Raw genomic sequence first — 20562 nt, forward strand, 5'->3', positions numbered from 1 at the left:
TCGACCCATCCATCCATCGATCCCCACCAACCCCCCGCTCCTCCTCAGTTTCCACGTCCGACCAATCAGCCTTTTTATGCCCGATTCCCAGATCGAGCTCCCGAGCTCCTCAACGTCGCCGTCCGGCGAGTCACCAGACCAGCCCCGACGGAGTTGCCTCGTCCCGCGCCTCCCTTCTCTTCTGACCCTCCTCCCGTTTTCCTTCTTCCCCTGCCTCTCTGTGTAATCTCCCTCTCTCTCTGTACTGCATCGCTGTAGGAACGACGCCATGGCCGTTGAATGGAGCATCGCCCTCCAGCTTCCTCGCAATCTGCGCCAGGTGCCCCTTCCCTGCACCTGAAATCAGCTGGTGCCACCATCTTCAGTGACGGGCTCTCGCCGGCCGGATCCGACGCAGTCCCCGCGTCCCCGGCCATCTCCGATGTTCCCGCGCCTGCGGAACCCCTCGCCAAGTTCCCCTCCTCGAGCCGCTCCTGTCCGCTGCTGCTCTTCTTCATCAAGCCCACCGCCACCGGGAACGGGCTTCCCGCGCCCTGGATCCATTCGTGCTGAGCTTCCCCATGCCTGAGAGCCCGCGACGGCCTTCTTCCTCGTCAGAGTGCCCCGTTTCCTGCCTCCTCTGCAACCGGGGAATCCTCTGCTCGTTGTGGTCGTGGGCACGTTGACCACTCCCTGCCTCCTGGTTTGATCACGCCAAGGCCCAGTGCCAAGCCAGTCGGCCTCCAGATCCACCGAACTGGGCCGCCTCCATCGACAGGCGCCAAGGCCCAGCGCCGCCCCAGCTTCATCCAGCCCAGCGCAAGGCCCGAGGCCCAGAAACGCTATCGCCGGCCTCCTCTGCTTCCAGCTGGGCCAAAGCCCATGGTGAGCTGCCCCCACCTATACATCGCACTGGGCGCAACATGCTATTCCGCGCCCATGCTCCTGTTCTAGGTTCGGCCCGCGATTTTTTTTCTAGCGCCTGGGATTTTCCTAATTATCCAGAGTTTGCCAGTTTTGCAGAAAAGCCCTTGTGGATCATGCATATAATAACTCATAATTGGTGCATCAGATTAAAATGAATTATATATGAAAGTTGCTTAGAATTTTGTCTAGTTTAATAATATCCAGCTTTCATCCATGTTTAAAATGTTTAAAATGTTGTTTGCATATATTTGCTCCTATGACATGTTAAAATGCTTTAATTCATAACTAAATAACCGTAACTCGGAATTTAATAAACTTTATATGTAAATGGGGTAGAAAAATGCCTAGATTTACTTGGTGCACTCATCTTGCATGTTTAACAACTCTAAAATAATGTTTAGGGCAGAACAGTACCAAATCTATAATATGCTCATGAGGAGTTTCCGGAATTGTTGTTCGTTGCTTCCGGCCTCATTTAAACTTGCCTAGATTAGATAGTTTTCATTTGCTTCACCCTCTTGACATGTTTAACAACATTTAATATTGTTGGGTACATAAACAAGATCGAAACTAAATAACTTGAATGTGGTGTTTCGTCAATATGCAACTCGTTGCATATTGAGCTCCACTTAATTTGTAGGATTGTTTTGTGCATTTTGCCATGCCATGTTTCATTAAACCGGACATGCATCATACTCGATTGTGCATCATGCCATGTTGATGTGTTGGTTGTTTACTATGTTGTTTGCTTCTTTCCGGTGTTGCTTCTTCGGGTTGGTTCCGATAACGTCGTGTGTGTGAGGATCCGTTCGACTACGTCTGTTTATCTTCTTCATGGACTCGTTCTTCTTCCTTGCGGGATTTCAGGCAAGATGATCATACCCTCGAAATCACTTCTATCTTTGCTTGCTAGTTGCTCGCTCTTTTGCTATGCCTATGCTACGATGCCTACCACTTGCTTATCATGCCACCCATATTGTTGAACCAAGCCTCTAACCCACCTTGTCCTAGCAAACCGTTGATTGGCTATGTTACCGCTTTGCTCAGCCCCTCTTATAGCGTTGTTAGTTGCAGGTGAAGATTGAAGATTGTTTCCTTGTTGGAACATGGAGATGCTGTTCCTTGTTGGAACATGTTTACTTGTTGGGATATCACAATATATCTTATTTAATTAATGCATCTATATACTTGGTAAAGGGTGGAAGGCTCGGCCTTATGCCTGGTGTTTTGTTCCACTCTTGCCGCCCTAGTTTCCGTCATATTGGTGTTATGTTCCCGGATTTTGCGTTCCTTACGCGGTTGGGTTATAATGGGAACCCCTTGACAGTTCGCTTTGAATAAAACTCCTCCAGCAAGGCCCAACCTTGGTTTTACCATTCGCCACCTAGCCTTTTTTTCCCTTGGGAGTCGCGCATCCTGAGGGTCATCTTTATTTTAACCCCCCGGGCCACTGCTTGTCTAAGTGTTGGTCCAAACTAGAGCCACTTGCGGCGCCACCTCGGGGAAACTTGAGGGCTGGTTTTAGCTGTACGTAGTGTTCATCCGGTGTTGCCCTGAGAACGAGATATGTGCAGCTCCTATCAGGATGTCGGCGCATTGGGCGGTCTTGCTGGACTTGTTTTACCATTGTCGAGGATGTCTTGTAACCGGGATTCCGATTCTGATCAGGTCTTCCCGCTAGGAGGTCTATTCCTTCGTTGACCATGAGAGCTTGTCATGGGCTAAGTTGGGACACCCCTGCAGGGATTTGAACTTTCGAAAGCCGTGCCCGCGGTTATGGGCAGATGGGAATTTGTTAACGTTCGGTTGTAGAAAACCTGTAGTTGACCTTAATTAAAATGCATCAACCGCGTGTGTAACCGTGATGGTCTCTTTCCGGCGGAGTCCGGGAAGTGAACACGGTGTTGGAGTTATGCTTGACGTAGGTTGTTCTAGGATCACTTCTTGATCATAGTTTCTCGATCGTGCTTTGCCTTCTCTTCTCGCTCTCATTTGCGTATGTTAGCCACCATATATGCTAGTCGCTTGCTGCAGCTCCACCTCATACCTTTTACCTTACCCATAAGCTTAAATAGTCTTGATCGCGAGGGTGCGAGATTGCTGAGTCCCCGTGGCTCACAGATACTTCCAAAACCAGCTTGCAGGTGCCGATGAGTCCGTGCAGATGACGCAACCAAGCTCAGGAGGAGCTCGATGAAGATCTTGTCCTTTGTGTTGTTTCGTTCTAGTTGATCAGTAGTGGAGCCCAGTTGGGATCGATCGGGGACCTTTGTCGCATTTGGGGTTCTTCTTTTATTTTGGTTCCGTAGTCGGACCTTGAGTGCATTTGGATGATGTAATGCTTTATTCATGTATTTGTGTGAAGTGGCGATTGTAAGCCAACTATGTATCTCTTTCCCTTATGTATTACATGGGTTGTGTGGAGATTACCTCACTTGCGACATTGCTTTCAATGCGGTTATGCCTCTAAGTCGTGCTTTGACACGTGGGAGATATAGCCGCATCGAGGGCATTACAAGTTGGTAATCAGAGCCTTCCCCGACCTTAGGAGCCCCCACTGCTTGATTGAATTAGCGGACGAGTTGAGTCTAGAAAAAATGTTTTGAGTCATTTAGGAATTATATATCAGAGAGTTTAGGAATTCTTTTTACTCCCCAGTCCCTTCATCACTCTAGTGAGGCATCCTGACGTAGAGTTTTGACTCTTCTCTTCTCAAATTTCACTAAAAAAAATTTAGGATCATGCGGGTATCTTGGAATCGTTCAGATGGTTTTGTGACGAGAACATTGTTCTTGGTGCCTCCTGTTCCCGGGAGTTGAGCTCTGAGGTGTTGTCGTCACAATTTTATCATTGCAGTTCTGGAATACCTGAGTTTAGTACGCCGACATCGAAAATCTCTTTTATGCAGTTGTTGGTGAGATAACCTCGACGCCACCCAGTACTGGGGCGGGAGTTCGGGAGTATTGCCATAACTCGTATAACGAATGCTTTTCGAAGGTTGAGGTAGATGATTTTCGAAGGTTTCTTGGTTATGTGTTGAAGGATGGATACAGCTGGATGTAGGATTTGCTAGTTTTGGGTGAGATATTATGCTTCCCCTGTATCCCCAACACCTGATTGCATAACCGGAAAATTCGGGAGTTTATAAGTGGGAATTCAAGTAGCTCTTAGGATATCTTTCCGACAGATGTATGATATGAAATTGGGGTTCGACGTCTAGTGGTCCGCCTATTCACGGTCGGTTTTACAGTGGTCTCGTTGTGTCTTAAAGAGTCCTTGGCTATGCCGACTCGGGGACGCTTCGTATGTCATGTGCACTGCCTTGTACATGATGGTGCTGTACGATCGAGCCCATGTAGGCCCCACCACGAAAACTTCAGACGAAATCTCTATCATATGTTTGTTCCGGCTTATTCCGCAAGCCAATCCTTTGTTTTGTTTTGAGTTGTGGTATTCGAGTTGCTTCAAAGTCAAATGTTGATTCCATACCTTCCCCTAAATGGTGTTCTCATACTTCGATGTGAATACTAATCCTTCTCGATCATCGAGTTTGTCATTTCAATTTCTTGTTTAACCGGCGTGTTTTCTCTTCAAGTGTATCCGATCATTTCAACAACCGCAAGATCAAGTATCAGTTCTTCTCAACGGTGTTCATTTCATCCATTCCAAATTGTCTTTGTTTTTCCCACCCTCCCTCCCTTTTTTTTTCTCCAAGGATTCAGATCTCTTAATCAATTATCCATTTATTGTTGGAAGTCTCTCCATTCTTACCCGGTGGTCCTCAAGAAGATGTTCCACTAGTTCATCATTCTTCGTGTTTTTTCTTCTCCGGTGGATTCAAGTCAAGCTTTGTTGATCATATCCTTTCCTCGTTTCAATGTTTTCTCATACCGGTGCACCTCATTACCATCCACTTCTCGCTATTCTATTATTCCGGAGTGCTCAAGATTTTTCGAAGATTCATGTTACCACTCTGCTTTCGTACAAACTCTTTTGAGGATGTTATATCATTTAAGCCTTTTAATTCAACCGGTGCAATCTCTCTTTTCAAGCAATCGTTCTACGGTGTTCCTTTTGAGTGGGCCCTAACCCACAGGTCTTTTCCCAGGATCTTACCTGACTCTTCTTATTTTCCCGGAGCTATCCTCAAATTTCTTTTCGAAGTTTGACGTAAGAATGATTTATCATCAGTCAAATGCCTTCTCCTAGATCTTTCACAATTCTTTTCATCGTTGGCTCAACCTCTTCGCTTTTGATTCTTCCGGAGTGCCTAAACAATTCTTGACGGTGTTTCTCGTCGTCATTCTCAGATTCGGAGACCGAAGAAGAGTTTCTTTTAAATCTTGCCCCATTCTCTGCCATCCTCTCATAATTGTTTGATTATGAGAATTCGTTTCACCTATCCGGAGATATTCAAGAGTCTTCTCAGTTTGATCATCCGGAGTCCATAATTTCAGGTTTTTCATTCTCAGCTTTTAGCTATCATTCTACAAATTTTACCGGTGCATCATCCGAATATCCTCTAATCGGCTCGTGATCTCTTCGTTCTCATGTATCTAAATCCTCTCAAGCATCTTCGTTCATTTTATAATTCTTCCCAGCGATTTGTGCCTTTTTCCAATTCCATTTTCAAATTCTTACCGGTGATTCACCCCTTTTACTTCGTTCGTTTTCAATTCTTACCGATGGCTCGTTCAAGATTTCTCTTCCTTTGTTATTGTATCGATTCATTTGTTATTTCTATCCTAACGGTGGTTCGTGCAAGAGTTCTCGTCATCCATTATCGTATATATTCATTTGTTCTTCCCAATCCTACCGGTAACTTGTTGAAGACATTCTCAAGTCATGCTATATCTATCTTAATCCTTTTTAGAGGGATAAGTAGTGTGCCAAATCCATTGTTTATCATCAATGTAATTGATGAAGGATAAGCATAATGTAATTCTTATTCTTGTTTTTCACCCAAGTGATTAATTCCTTATTCCGGAGGTTCATCTTATCACATTCTCGGTTCGAAATGCTTATCTTTTCTTTTCCGGAGTTCTGAGGTTTTTCCATTTTATCTCGTCGCCAAGCTCCATCTAAATAATCACAAGGCTTTACCTTGTGTTTTCAACTTCTTTTCCCTTTTGTTTGATCATCCTTTTGTTACCGGAGTTCATCATGGATGCTCTACATGTTGGTTCATCAAGCACGTAATTCCTTCTCGAAGTGCCCATCGAGATTATTTTCAGAGGAACTCAAGCATTCTTCATATTGTAATCCGGAGTGCAATTCTTTCTTCCGTATCATTGGAGGTGGTATTATGTCATTCTTGATAATTTGAGTTCATGTTTCATGATTCAAAAGTTGTCAGGAATGAGGTATTTTAAATCCATCAACCTCTTCGTTGGAGTTATCTGGGTTATATTTCACCTAAAGCTTCTCCTAAGGATTGTCGCTATTTATGGTGCTCATGTTTGATCCAAGTTCTTCATTTATCCTACCCGGGGAAATAAGCTTCTCAACTCCTTGTTGACATCAATCCAATCTTTCGTTTCCGTTAGTGGCAGAATTTCACCTCTTGATTTTGAGTTGTATTCCATAAGACCGTATCAAGCTTATTCTTTTCGTTGTTGGTTTTCCAACAACTCCGTTCTAGAATTTGTTGTAAGCGTGCTCCCTCGAGGTCGTGTTTCCCTTCGTTCATTCCATTCCATTCTTATCTTTGTTCCGGAGGCATTGTGATATTGCTTTCTTCAACCATCATCCTGTTGCCAAAGTTTAGGTTCTTTTCATGCTTATCCATTTAACCGGAGTGCTTTCAACTTCATTTAACTCCGTTGTATTCTTTTCTCGGAATGGCTTAACCTCTTCAAGGTTCGTGGTTTCACTCGTTTGTCAAAGAAGCAACTTAGTTTTACCTCTTCTCTTTCTCTTCCGTTTTTCCCTCCGGTGCCATTCTAGATCTCGGGACGAGATCCTCTCGTAGTGCTGGAGTGTTGTAACGCCCCGAGACCGTTGTGCCAGTTGTCGTCCAGTTATTCGCTGTTGTTGCCATGTCATTTGCTTGCGTGTTGCATCTTATCATGTCATCATGTGCATTGCATCATCATGTTTTAAAATTTGCATTCGTCCGGGTTCTCCGAGTTCTCTCCGTTGTCCGTTCTGAGCCCAACCACACTTGCACGCGCCCGCGGCCATGTCCGAGATAGTATTTTATAAGTGGCTGGAAAAATGTTCTCGGAATTGGTTGAAAGTTGGCATGCGGTGTTGTTTTAGTGTTAGTAGGTCGCCTGCCAAGTTTCATCGCATTCGGAGTTCGTTTGATAGCCCAACCGTTAAATTATAGCGACATTATAGTCGGTCTAACGTCGGACGTTTTCGGTCTCCGGAAACAGTCGCCGGGCCTCCCTCTCTTCCCTTCTCTCAGCTCGAGACTGTCTTCACAGTCTACCTCTCACCGCTAGGCCCTACCTAACCTCTCTCGTCAGTCCGCGGACCTCCTCCCGCGCGCGTCCGAAATCTGTCCCGGACCCGACCCAGACTGTCGCTACCGTTGTGTCCGGATCATCCCCGAACGTCTACAAAACATCACCGTTTTCTCATTTGGTCTCCCTAGCCTATTTTTCTTGACCGCCCGATTACGATCGGAGGGACGAGTTAACCCCTAACCTAAACTCTTCTGATATAAATATCAGATCAAACCTAACCTATCATGTCCCATCCATCCGTGTCCGCCGCCGCCACTGTTCTCTCAGGATCTATCCCGCATCCTCCTCGCTTTCAGCCTTCCACCAACCAGAGCAGTGCCTGTTCTATCGACCCATCCATCCATCGATCCCCACAAACCCCCCACTCCTCCTCAGTTTCCACGCCCGACCAATCAGCCTTTTTATGCCCGATTCCCAGATCGAGCTCCCGAGCTCCTCAACGTCGCCGTCCGGCGAGTCACCAGACCAGCCCCGACGGAGTTGCCTCGTCCCGCGCCTCCCTTCTCTTCTGACCCTCCTCCTGTTTTCCTTCTTCCCCTGCCTCTCTGTGTAATCTCCCTCTCTCTCTGTACTGCATCGCTGCAGGAACGACGCCATGGCCGTTGAATGGAGCATCGCCCTCCAGCTTCCTCGCAATCCGTGCCAGGTGCCCCTTCCCTGCACCTGAAATCAGCCGGTGCCACCATCTTCAGTGACGGGCTCCCGCCGGCCGGATCCGACGCAGTCCCCGCGTCCCCGGACATCTCCGATGTTCCCGCACCTGCGGAACCCCTCGCCAAGTTCCCCTTCTCGAGCCGCTCCTGTCCGCTGCTGCTCTTCTTCGTCAAGCCCACCGCCACCGGGAACGGGCTTCCCGCGCCCTGGATCCATTCGTGCTGAGCTTCCCCATGCCTGAGAGCCCGTGACGGCCTTCTTCCTCGTCAGAGTGCCCCGTTTCCTGCCTCCTCTGCAACCGAGGCATCCTCTGCTCGTTGTGGTCGTGGGCACGTTGACCACTCCCTGCCTCCTGGTTCGATCACGCCAAGGCCCAGCGCCAAGCCAGTCAGCCTCCAGATCCACCGAACTGGGCCGCCTCCATCGACAGGCGCCAAGGCCCAGCGCCGCCCCAGCTTCATCCAGCCCAGCGCAAGGCCCGAGGCCCAGAAACGCTATCGCCGGCCTCCTCTGCTTCCAGCTGGGCCAAAGCCCATGGTGAGCTGCCCCCACCTATACATCGCACTGGGCGCAACATGCTATTCCGCGCCCATGCTCCTGTTCTAGGTTCGGCCCGCGATTTTTTTTCTAGCGCCTGGGATTTTCCTAATTATCCAGAGTTTGCCAGTTTTGCAGAAAAGCCCTTGTGGATCATGCATATAATAACTCATAATTGGTGCATCAGATTAAAATGAATTATATATGAAAGTTGCTTAGAATTTTGTCTAGTTTAATAATATCCAGCTTTCATCCATGTTTAAAATGTTTAAAATGTTGTTTGCATATATTTGCTCCTATGACATGTTAAAATGCTTTAATTCATAACTAAATAACCGTAACTCGGAATTTAATAAACTTTATATGTAAATGGGGTAGAAAAATGCCTAGATTTACTTGGTGCACTCATCTTGCATGTTTAACAACTCTAAAATAATGTTTAGGGCAGAACAGTACCAAATCTATAATATGCTCATGAGGAGTTTCCAGAATTGTTGTTCGTTGCTTCCGGCCTCATTTAAACTTGCCTAGATTAGATAGTTTTCATTTTCTTCACCCTCTTGCCATGTTTAACAACATTTAATATTGTTGGGTACATAAACAAGATCGAAACTAAATAACTTGAATGTGGTGTTTCGTCAATATGCAACTCGTTGCATATTGAGCTCCACTTAATTTGTAGGATTGTTTTGTGCATTTTGCCATGCCATGTTTCATTAAACCGGACATGCATCATACTCGATTGTGCATCATGCCATGTTGTTTGTGTTGGTTGTTTACTATGTTGTTTGCTTCTTTCCGGTGTTGCTTCTTCGGGTTGGTTCCGATAACGTCGTGTGTGTGAGGATTCGTTCGACTACGTCCGTTTATCTTCTTCATGGACTCGTTCTTCTTCCTTGCGGGATTTCAGGCAAGATGATCATACCCTCGAAATCACTTATATCTTTGCTTGCTAGTTGCTCGCTCTTTTGCTATGCCTATGCTACGATGCCTACCACTTGCTTATCATGCCACCCATATTGTTGAACCAAGCCTCTAACCCACCTTGCCCTAGCAAACTGTTGATTGGCTATGTTACCGCTTTGCTCAGCCCCTCTTATAGCGTTGTTAGTTGCAGGTGAAGATTGAAGATTGTTTCCTTGTTGGAACATGGAGATGCTGTTCCTTGTTGGAACATGTTTACTTGTTGGGATATCACAATATATCTTATTTAATTAATGCATCTATATACTTGGTAAAGGGTGGAAGGCTCGGCCTTATGCCTGGTGTTTTGTTCCACTCTTGCCGCCGTAGTTTCCGTCATACCGGTGTTATGTTCCCGTATTTTGCGTTCCTTACGCGGTTGGGTTATAATGGGAACCCCTTGACAGTTCGCTTTGAATAAAACTCCTCCAGCAAGGCCCAACCTTGGTTTTACCATTCGCCACCTAGCCTTTTTTCCCTTGGGAGTCGCGCATCCTGAGGGTCATCTTTATTTTAACCCCCCGGGCCAGTGCTTGTCTAAGTGTTGATCCAAACTAGAGCCACTTGCGGCGCCACCTCGGGGAAACTTGAGGGCTGGTTTTAGCTGTACGTAGTTTTCATCCAGTGTTGCCCTGAGAACGAGATATGTGCAGCTCCTATCAGGATGTCGGCGCATCGGGCGGTCTTGCTGGACTTGTTTTACCATTGTCGAGGATGTCTTGTAACCGGGATTCCGAGTCTGATCGGGTCTTCCTGCTAGGAGGTCTATTCCTTCGTTGACCGTGAGAGCTTGTCATGGGCTAAGTTGGGACACCCCTGCAGGGATTTGAACTTTTGAAAGCCGTGCCCGTGGTTATGGGCAGATGGGAATTTGTTAACATCCGGTTGTAGAAAATCTGAAGTTGACCTTAATTAAAATGCATCAACCGCATGTGTAACCGTGATGGTCTCTTTCCGGCGGAGTCCGGGAAGTGAACACGGTGTTGGAGTTATGCTTGACGTAGGTTGTTCTAGGATCACTTCTTGATCATAGTTTCTCGATCGTGCTTTGCCTTCTCTTCTCGCTCTCATTTGCGTATGTTAGCCACCATATATGCTAGTCGCTTGCTGTAGCTCCACCTCATACCTTTTACCTTACCCATAAGCTTAAATAGTCTTGATCGCGAGGGTGCGAGATTGCTGAGTCCCCGTGGCTCACAGATACTTCCAAAACCAGCTTGCAGGTGTCGATGAGTCCGTGCAGATGACACAACCAAGCTCAGGAGGAGCTCGATGAAGATCTTGTCCTTTGTGTTGTTTCGTTCTAGTTGATCAGTAGTGGAGCCCAGTTGGGGTCGATCGGGGACCTTTGTCGCATTTGGGGTTCTTCTTTTATTTTGGTTCCGTAGTCGGACCTTGAGTGCATTTGGATGATGTAATGCTTTATTCATGTATTTGTGTGAAGTGGCGATTGTAAGCCAACTATGTATCTCTTTCCCTTATGTATTACATGGGTTGTGTGGAGATTACCTCACTTGCGACATTGCTTTCAATGCGGTTATGCCTCTAAGTCGTGCTTCGACACGTGGGAGATATAGCCGCATCGAGGGCGTTACACCCAACCACTGCAAAGTCGAAGCCTCCTCCTTCCTGATCAACCCAACCATCACCCGATCCTCTCGGCCTCCACCTCTCCAGCAGCGCCCGCAGCCAGCTTCTTCCCCGAGTTCCCCGCTCCCGTGCGTGTCCAGCACCAAGGAGATGAGCACCTCGAGCTCTCTGTTGTGTTAATCACGTCGCTAGTTTATTTGTTTTTCTGTTAAGTGGGCTACATTAGTTAGTAGGCCCATCAAGTTTGCTTATTCATTGAGATTTGCTTTGGGTCAGAGGCGTGATGCGTTCACTCTGCGACCAAGGGTTTAGCGCTGGGTTTGTTAGGCCATGCCGTGGAGATCGTGGGATGGCGCGATCGTAGCGCGGCGTGGCGATGGAGCCGGGTCAGCCGGCGATCCGCATTGTAAGCCCTGAATAAGATGAAGAGAAAACAGAAAAGCTGGGAGCCAGTTTGGGCACAGCGCAAAAAGAAAAACCTGAGCGTGTGTGCGTGTACCGTTCTTGGTCTTCCATCTCTGTTAGCGCGAGCGAGTTGCCGATTTGCAACGACACTCTCGATCCAGCGCGCAGGCGCCCGAGCGCCTCCTCACCTTGTCCCCGCGCCACTCGTCGCTAGAAGCCAGCAGGTCGCCGCACCTCTCCTCCGTCTCCTTCCTCTTGATCTCTCTCTTACCCGACTCCCCTTCCTCTCAGTTTGCCTAAAGGAGGAGCCCCGCCTCCGCCCGAGGGCCTCGCCCGACCTCGCACACCTCCACTGGCCGGTGACCTCACCTGAACCTCTTCGACGAGCAGCCCGCCAGGCCAGGCCAGTCCGCTCCGTCCGGCCGCCTCCTGCCGTCCCCATCGCCATTGGACTGCACCGCCGCACCGGAGCTCCTTCCACGACACCCGTGCCCGAGCTCCTCGCAGCCCCAGTGCCATGACCTCGCTGACAAGCAGCACACAGGCCCGTCGCCCTTGCTCTCCGCTTCCCTGGTCTCTCTCTTCCTTCGCCCTCTCAAGTCTCTACTGCTCAGTCCCTCTTCCCTCGTCCGCAGGAGACCAACGCTATGGCCACCGCTCCATTGCTCCGAGACCAGCTATCGTTCCTTGCTGGCAGCCGTTGTTTTCCTAGGCATCAAGCCATGTGCCTCCTCTGCATCGTGTGAAGCCGCCAGCGCCAAGTCCCGCTCCCCTGCGTCCTCTGCATCGCAGCCGCGGCAAGGCCTTTGCTTCTACTGTGTTGACCGCGCCTCCCCTACCTGCCCGTTCGATCTAGCTGCATCGCCCCGAGCCGGCCTCTTCTCCCTGTGGGCCACGCAAGCACGTTGTGGCCCAAATCCTTCAGTCCGCCCCGGCCCAGCCTCTGCACCAGCGGGCCGTGGCCCAGTGGTGAGCACTCTAGCGCCCCCCGTGTGCAGCCTGCCACTATTTTGGCCCGTAGCGAGTCTCGGCCCATGTCCTGTTTTTTTAGTCTCTGCAAATTTACTATATCTCCAGGGAATAACAGTTTTACAGAAAACCCCCTATTGTTCATGCATTTAATATCTCACAAACCATGCATCGGATTAAAATGATTTTAATATGTATAATTCTTAGAATTTCATGTACTCTCACAATATGCCACTTTCATCTATGTTTAAAATGTTTAAAATTTTACTTGATTAAATTTGCTCAAATAACATGCTAAAATGGTTTATTTCATAACTAAATAACCGTAGCTCCGAATTTAATAATCTTTATATGTAAATGGGGTAGAAAAAATGCATAGATTAACATGGTGGCATTACTTTGCATGTTTAACTACTCTATAATATGGTTTAGGGTAGAACAGTACCAAATTGCTACATTTCATATGTTTTTTTTCTGGAATTGCTGTTTGATGTTTCCGGCCTCATTTAAACTTGCCTAGATAGGTAGTTTTATTATGCTTCATCTCTTGCCATGATTAACAACATTTAATATTGTTGAGTAGCTTAAATGAGAGCAAATTAAATAATTGAATGTGGTGTTTTGTCAATATGCAACTCGTTGCATATTGAGCCCCACTTAATTTGTAGTGTTGTTTGTTGCACTTTGCCATGCCATGAATCATTAAGCCAGACATGCATCATACTTGATTGTGCATCATGCCATGTTTATGTGGTGGTTGTTTACCATGTTGTTTGCTTATTTTCGGTTGTGCTTCTTCTCGATAGTTCCGGTTGTCATTGCGATTGTGAGGATTCGTTCGACTACGCCCGTTCGTCTTCTTCATGGAGTCAATCTTCTTCCTAGCGGGGTTTCAGGCAAGATGACCGTCACCTTGGATCTCACTACTATCTTTGCTATGCTAGTGGTCTTGATGATATCGCTATGTCGCGCTACCTACCACTTGTTTATCGAGCCTCCAATTTCCATGACAGCCTTTAACCTTTTTACCCTTCCTAGCAAACCGTTGTTTGGCTATGTTACCGCTTTGCTCAGCCCCTCTTATAGCGTTGTTAGTTGGAGGTGCAGTTGCAGGTTGTTCCATGTTGGGACATGGTTAACATGGGATATCACAATATCTCTTATTTAATTAATGCATCTATATACTTGGTAAAGGGTGGAAGGCTCAGCCTTATGCCTGGTGTTTTGTTCCACTCTTGCCGCCCTAGTTTTTGTCATACCAGTGTTATGTTCCTTGATTTTGCGTCCCTAACACGGTGAGGGGTATGGGGCCCTGTTGACAGTTCTCTTTGAATAAAACTCTTCCAGCAAGGCCCAACATTGGTTTTAACATTTGCCATAATAATACTTGCACTAAATAATTAATTTGCATAGGGCGTCATGAACACGAGTTTTTTTCCTACATAGCAGGGGGGCCAGTGCTGATGGTGTTGGTCCCAAACGGGCAGCCCGCAGGGCCACCTCGGGGAAACTCGAGGGCCGGTATTACTCGTAGCTTGTCCCATCCGGTGTACCCTGATAACAAGATCGCGCAACTCCTATCAGGCTAGGTTGGTGCATCGGGAGGTCTTGCTGGACTTGTTTTACCATTATCAAAATGTCTTGTGCACCGGGATTCCGAGTCTGATCGGAGGGTCCCGAGATGGAGGATTGTCTCCGCGGATCGCGAGCTTGTCATGGGCTAAGTTGGGACACCCCTGCAGGGTTTAAACTTTCGAGAGACGTGCCCGCGGCTATGTGGCAGATGGGAATTTGTTAATATCCGGTTGTAGAGGACTTGAAGTAAACTCGATTAAAAAACGCCAACCGCGTGCGTAACCATGACTGACTCTTTTCGGGGAAGTTCGAGAGGAGAACACGGTTGGGTTATGTTTGAACATAAGTAGTTCAGGATCACTTATTGATCATTACTAGTTTGCGACCGTTTGCGTACTTTCTCATCTTACTCTTGTATTTATAAGTTAGCCACCATACATTGCTTAGTCGCTTGCTGCAACCTCATCACTTATCCTTTTCGTACCCATTAAGCTTTGCTAGTCTTGATACCCATGGTAATGGGATTGCTGAGTCCTCGTGGCTCACAGATTACTACAACAACAGTTGTAGGCACAGGTAGTGCGAAGCTCTGATGTGAGAGCGATGCTTGATTGCTTTTGGAGTTCTTCTTATTTGATCAAGGGATAGGTTCCGGGTCAGGGAGCCTGGGATTAGCAGGGTGGATGTCATTCTTCTTTTTCGTTTGTGTTCATCCGTAGCCGGATCCTGCTTTTATGTATGATGATTGATGTGTATTGATGAACTGATGTATTCATGATGTAGCTTGTGGCGAGTGTAAGCCTTTATCTTGTATTCTCATCTATTCAGTACATGGTATGTTGTAATGGTATCCACCTTGCTAGGCGCTCGAAATGCGATAGTGCCCCAATCATGAGTTCATCATGTGATTGGGATAGAATCGCATCTTGGGTGCTACAAACTACCTCTGCAGCACGAGATCGTTTCTACGGTAACACACCGAAATCCGTTATTTTCGGAAAATTTATCCAACAGTCTGCAAATACCTTTCCTTACGCCAGTCAAATGTTTAAGCTTCTAAATAAACCTCTTTCTATTTTGTCTAAAGAAAAAATAATACATCTAACACCGGTTAGGTTGTTCCTAACAGGACAAATACATGACTAATTTTGTACAAAAAATTTCAATGTCCTCAGCAAGAAGCAGGGACCAACCTTTGTGGATACTATGTTTGCAGACACATGATCTCCATTTGCAAATCTGCTGATAGTTGTGACGATCCTCGCGAATTAGTACCAGTAAGTCTATCTTAATTAATATCTTCTACTCCACTCATATGGCACATTCTGATCTTAAAAATACTACAGCTCATCTTAAAACCGAGGACCCCTGAACCGCTCCCGGCTGGTGAATTGTTGATGGTTTGGAGATTTATCAGCGACTTCTTCCTGGATCACTACATCAATCCCACTGGTGATAATGAAGATTTCAGCATGCCTTCTCCTGAAACATTGAGTAAGAGTTAGCTGCTAAAAATATAACGCATGGATCCATTGTTTTCCATCTGATGAGGTCTTCGTATTTCGTACACTATGATTAATTATGTAATGCATATATGTGTGAACAAATCATTGGAATTTAGCTACCATATATTCAATTGCAATTGTTGCAAAATCTGATGAATGTTCTTCATGTGGACACTATTTGTTCAATTCAATATTGTGGCGAATTTGCTTTTTGCATGCCGATTCAAAATGGGATATTTTTGTTTATTTGTTCAATTGAATATTGTGGCGAATTTGCTTTTTGCGTGCTGATTCAAAATGGGATATTTTTGTTTTAACCTGGCAATTGCTCCGCACACGGTTCAACTAAATGAGTGTGTGCGATCCACATCGGAAAGCATACGTCAATCGTAGCGGAACCGTCGGTGATACACAGCAGATCACAAACGATTTGCTGCGCTATTACATGTGCGTAGGGTCTCCGGAACCCTTTGTGATATCGCGTTATCGCACACGGGAACTAGGATTAAACCGTGCCGAATGCAAAATACAATCCCAGTCGTAATTTGTCAGGAAACATGTGGGATCCCAAACGAAAAGCACACGTCACTCTTGCGGCAACGTCGGTGATACTCAACAAATCACAAACGGTCTGCAGTAGTTGTATGTGTGCGAAGGGGCTCCTGAACTGTTTGTCATAAAACATTATCGCAGACGGTAATTGTTGGCAAACGTGTGTGATGGAGTTTAGCATGGCAAACGGGTTACGCAGAAAACTCGTGTGCGATGGGGCACAAATCGTGCACAGTTCATATGTTGGCTCGTGTGCCTTACATACTGTTTCCCAAAAGGTTCATTACGACAGACCGCATGGTTTCACTGCGTCATTAGAAATGCTTAATCACCAATACCACACGTGCGAAAAAATTTAGTGTGTGCTGCATGGCACACGATTACATTTTGGAAGGCTTCTGGTCACTGCTCCATACCCCCGACGGTTTCTGAGTCATGTGGCAAGGACACCTTATCGCACACACTCACTTGGCGACGGTCCCAAATGCTGTCGCGGAAAGGGGTTAAAAACCGTTTGTATAGCACTGACGCGTGCCAGTGATGATCGAATCCCCCTCCAGTAGGATGCCTGAAAAGGCCCCAAGATGGGATCTCACGGGAACAAAAGGGTGCGGCAGCGTAAAAGTATTTTCGTGGACTCTGATAACCCACAAGTATAAGGGATCAATTGTAGCCTCTTTCGATAAGTAAGAGTGTCGAACCCAATGAGGAGCTAAAGGCAGAACAAATATTCCCTCAAGTTCTATCGACCACCGATACAACTCTACGCACGCTTGACGTTCGCTTTACCTAGAACAAGTATGAAACTAGAAGTACTTTGTAGGTGTTTTTGGATAGGTTTGCAAGAATATAAAGAGAGCATAAATAAAAAGTAGGGGCTGTTTAGATAAAGACACAACTAAGTTAGTCTCAGTAAAGAGATTTTTGTTACGAGAAAGTTATTTGTCCCTAGGCAATCGATAACTAGACCGGTAATCATTATTGCAATTTTTTATGAGGGAGAGGCATAAGCTAACATACTTTCTCTACTTGGATCATATGCACTTATGATTGGAACTCTAGCAAGCATCCGCAACTACTAAAGATCATTAAGGTAAAACCCAACCATAGCATTAAAGTATCAAGTCCTCTTTATCCCATACGCAACAACTCCCTTACTCGGGTTTGTGTTTCAGTCACTCACGCAACCCACTATAAGAGAATCATGGACGTATTGCAACACCCTACAACGGGGATCCCTCACGCTTGCGCGACACGGAGAGCACCATAGGACAGCACCAATAATAAAACATGCAACTCAAACCAATCTTGATCATCAAATAGCCCATAGGACAAAACGGATCTACTCAAACATCATAGGATAGCCATACATCATTGGGAAAAAATATATAGCGTTGAGCGCCATGTTTAAGTAGAGATTACAGCGGGTAAGAGAGAGGTTACACCACTGCATAGAGGGGGGAAGAGTTGGTGATGATGGCGGTGAAGTTGTTGGTGAAGATTGCGGTGATGATGGTGGGCCCCGGTGCCACTCCGGCGCCACCGGAAGCGAGGGGGAGAGAGCCCCCTTCTTCTTATTCTTCTTCCTTGACCTCCTCCCTAGATGGGAGAAGGGTTTCCCCTATGGTCCATGGCCTCCATGGCATGGGAGGGGCGAGAGCCCCTCCGAGATTGGATATGTCTCTCTCTGTTTCTGCATTCTCATATTCTACCCCTTCACCGTTTTATATATTCCCGGAGATCCGTAACTCCGATTGGGATAAAATTTTAACACGATCTCTATCCGGATATTAGCTTTCTTGCGGCTAAATAAGGGCATCAACCGCCTTACGGGGTGGCCACGAGGGTCAGGGGCGCGCCTACCCCCCTAGGACGCGCCCCCTGCCTCGTGGCCCCCTCGGGCATCGTCTCGCGTGGATTTTTCTTCCCAAAAATCATATATATTCCAAAAAAAATCTCCATCAGTTTTTATCCCGTTTGGACTCTGTTTGATATGGATATTCTACGAAACAAAAAACATGCAACAAACAGGAACTGGCACTGGGCACTGGATCAATATGTTAGTCCCAAAAATAGTATAAAAAGTTGCCAAAAGTGTATGAAAGTTGTAGAACATTGGCATGGAACAATCAAAAATTATAGATACGACGGAGACGTATTAGACTCCTCTGAGGGTTTTGGAATATATGTGAATATATAGGATGAAGAGGTAGGTTAGGGGATCCCCGAGGGGGCCAGAAGGTAGGGGACGCCCCCCCCCCCACCTAGGGCGCGCCCTCCACCCTTGCTGCCGCCTCATGGCTCTCCTGGCTTGGACTCCAAGTCCTCTGGGTGTCTTCTGGTCCAAGAAAAACCATCATGAAGTTTTATTCCGTTTTGGACTCCGTGTGGTATTCCTTTTCTGCGAAACTCAAAAATAAGGAAAAAACAGAAACTTGCACTGGGCTCTAGGTTAATAAGTTAGTCCCAAAAATAATATAAAATATCATAATAATGCATATAAAACATCCAAAAGAGATAATATAATAGCATGGAACAATCAAAAATTATAGATATGTTGGAGACGTATCAAGGTGATACTTGAATGAGTATCCTATGGTGTGGACATCTCGTGGTGTTTATCAGTTCTAAAAGGGGTTATGAACTCTGAATCAAGACCAACAGTCTTGTCAGAAATCAAAGAAGTTGGAACAATATAGTTCTTATGACTATCATCTCCATTTGTATTGACATCTATATCTACACCAATCTTAGAAGCTACAGAGATGAAGGAATGATTATTGAAATTAGAGAAGTAGGGGGCATGGCTAGTGATCTTACTTTGTTCTTTGAAGACCTCCATGTTTTGTACTTCCTTAAACTACTGAGCCTTCCGAAGGATGGTTATGTTGTCTCCAGCATGCCTAAAGCTCATTCTAGAGGCTTGCACTGGTCCCCATCTCTCTCTTTTGCCAATAATATTTGCAGAGAGGTCTAGGAACTCAGCTTCATAAGGAGGCTAGATCTCTCCCTCTGCTCCATCTTTGACATTTGCGGAGTGGTTTCCTGGTGCTCTTCACTTGTTCCATTCCATTCTTCCCCAGAGCCAAATTCCTCATCAGCCCAACCTTCCATCTTCCTAAGCAGGTCAAACCCATTTTGCATATTTCCAAATTCCCCTAGGAGAAAGTCTAGGGGTTTTGGTTTGGTGTTCTGCAGGTTCTCTGGGGCCTGGTTCTTGAGCAAGGCTGTGGGAGTTGGAGGTACTAACTCATCTTGGCAATGGTGTTTTGTGGGGGTTTTGGTGTGGTTTCCACCCCAGAACCATTGCTGTTTTCTTTTTTAGCATTAGCATTTTTGAGTCTTGTGAAGAACATTTGCTCCAGAAGAAGGGTCATTTGTTGTCCCAGGGTCCTTGGCCACTTGGTTAGTAGCAATTGGAGTCTTTTTATGTCTCAACACTTCCCTCAGCAACTGGTGTCTCTACTTCTACCTGAATTCTATATAGTTGTCCATGGATACCAAACACTCTTTCTCTTGGGATTTTGGAGTAATCCTTACAGGAAATCTTGACTCTAACTATCTCATAGAAGCTTTGGAAGTTGTATTGCCAATCCACATCTAACAACACACCAAAGGTGGAGGTGATTTGATCCAATAGGGACCACTCACACCACTTTGGATTTAGTTTCGTGAGTTTAAGCCACACTTCCTGAAGATCATCCTCAGCAGTCACATTTCCAAGCCAAACATCCACCTTGACAATGGTATTCTATTTTATTAAACCAAAACAGGGGTACCCAGTCACCTGTTCAACATTTATCTCAGGAGGAAAATTGACCAGGAATGTCTACTCATCTAAGGCATTGGTGGGTCGTGGGTGCGTCAGGCTGCAAGTGGAGGTGGGATTAAGTGGGACTAATTAGCCCATCCCACTTAATTTACTTTAGTGGGTGCCCATTGGAAAGAAAATAATAATAATCGGGCTAACCCACCTATCCCGTTGGGAGCCCACCTTTGTCCTGTTAATTAGAGATCGACCCTGGTGGGTCGTGCCCCAAGGAGCAGGGAAGAGGACGGTGCCGCAGCTTGGTCCGGCCGTCGCCAGTCCGCCATCGCACCCCTGCTTCTTCCTCCTCCCACCGCGCCACCGCCGGCGGCCTCCTCATCACCGAGGCCACTCGCGTTGCGTCGGCGCTGCAGGACGAGGAGCCATCGCTGTTCAGGAACATGCCAGGGATCTGGGCGTCGTGAAGCTCGTAATGGACGCCGTGCACGCCGAGGGCGCTGTCTTCTTCTGCTAGCTCCAAGACGCCGGGGCCGTCGTCAGCGATGCCATCCGGCAAAGGCATTAGGTGAGCCCCCAGGTGAGCTTTGAGGGCCGCCGCGAGGAACTCACGTCGCCAAGGAGGGTGGCGGCCGAGGACGCGCCCGACATCATTGACGCGTTCAGA

This window comes from Triticum urartu, chromosome 1A, assembly GCF_056163025.1.
Source record: "Triticum urartu cultivar PI428250 chromosome 1A, HENAU_Tu73, whole genome shotgun sequence".
Taxonomy (NCBI): Eukaryota; Viridiplantae; Streptophyta; class Magnoliopsida; order Poales; family Poaceae; genus Triticum; species Triticum urartu.